The 1,400-nt window shown below is 39.4% G+C and overlaps 2 protein-coding genes across 4 annotated transcripts in view; one reads left to right on the plus strand and one right to left on the minus strand.

Annotated features, from left to right (window-relative positions):
- The window catches only part of LOC106877807 (zinc finger protein 271), a 22,341-nt gene that overhangs the window by 11,787 nt on the left and 9,154 nt on the right, over window positions 1–1,400 (plus strand). The gene's annotated exons all lie outside the window — the stretch shown is intronic.
- LOC128251305 (zinc finger protein 271-like) overlaps window positions 1–1,400 on the minus strand; it is a 5,157-nt gene that overhangs the window by 2,065 nt on the left and 1,692 nt on the right. Inside the window, exon 2 of one of the 3 annotated variants that reach the window (XM_052978198.1) lies at window positions 920–1,065. The exons of 1 other annotated variant lie outside the window; for it this stretch is intronic. The gene's annotated coding sequence lies outside the window, so the exon portion shown is untranslated. Of the gene's footprint in view, window positions 1–556; window positions 863–919; window positions 1,066–1,400 lie in introns of those variants that run through there. One more of the 3 variants, XM_052978197.1, reaches the window with a different exon arrangement.

The following is a 1,400-nucleotide window of genomic DNA, read 5'->3' on the forward strand; positions in this document are numbered from 1 at the left end:
AGTTTACTTTTTAGTACAGTAACAAAATTACTTCATATTTCCAGGCTACATTTCTACGTTTGGCTGTGTGGTAAGTAAGTTGTGAATTTGTCTGTAATAGCAATGCCCGGACAAGTGAAAATATTTTTTTAATATGTGGTTAGGGGGAAAAAGGGGGATTCTTTTGAAGTAGGCGTGAAAGCGAAAGAGACAGAGAGAGCGCGGTTGTATGAGTGAAGTTCTTTTGAAGTTGCGTGAGACGAAAGAATTGATGTGCGAGTGTGTGTGTGTTTGATGGGGTGTGCGAGACAGAATGTGTGGTGTATATATGAATTGCTTTTGTGAGTGTGTGTGCGAAGAGACAGAGAGAGTAATGTTGATGGTGTGTGTGTGTATATGAGAGAGAGATAACTGAAATTTTTCCATTCAGTTTTTGTAGTGAGTGATTGACAGAGAGAGAGAGTGGTTATGTATGTATGTATGTATGTATGAATGGCTTCAATAACACACACTCACATGCAGGTTGTTTTAATCGATTTTCTCCGTAACTATGGGGGCTAGGAAAAAAAATACAAACCGCATTCCAATTTATGCACCAGTCTCCACATGTGTGCCATTTTTCACGCAAATCCACCCAGCCGTTTGGCTGTGAACCTCAAGACAAGAATACAATGTTCATGCATGTCAAATTTATATTATAGAAAATATATATGTGTGTATATATGGATATACACACATAGGGATCTATAAATACACCTTCATACATATATATATATTTACACTGTGCGCGCACTCGCGCATCCGTGCTAGCGAGTCGTGACTAGTCGATCCTACGACTACTTACTGCGAGTGTGCGTCATGCGCAAAACATGTATGAGGATTTTTTCTAAACAAAGAAAATAATTTTTTTTTAACACAAAGTAAATAAATTATACACTACCTGTTACCTTGTACCTGACCGTTCTTCTGAAACTCTTTTACCACTTATTAACAAATTTATCAAACCAGGGACGACTAGTATATTCTGATTGTTGGAGTACGTACTACAATGGGATTACTGAAATGAATGTGACACCAAGATACTCCCTGGAAGAACATAAAACGACGTTTTAAGAGTAAGATGGGGGAAGATTCAACAAAAAAAAAAAAATGATTTACTTCGTTTTAAAAAACTCCTCATATATATTTTGCGCATTCACGCTAGATAGTCGTTGTAGGATCGACTAGTCACGACTAGCTAGCGCGGATGCGCGCACCATGACCACTCTTCATGATGTGTGTAGATGATCGGTACTATTCAAGAAGAGTGGTCCCGGTGCGTGCACTCGCGCATCCGCGCCAGCTAGTCGTGACTAGTCGATCGTACGACTTTCTAGCGCGAGTGCACGTCATGCGCAAAACATACTCTTTTACTTGTTTCA

Source organism: Octopus bimaculoides, chromosome 30 (genome assembly GCF_001194135.2).
Source record: "Octopus bimaculoides isolate UCB-OBI-ISO-001 chromosome 30, ASM119413v2, whole genome shotgun sequence".
Taxonomy (NCBI): Eukaryota; Metazoa; Mollusca; class Cephalopoda; order Octopoda; family Octopodidae; genus Octopus; species Octopus bimaculoides.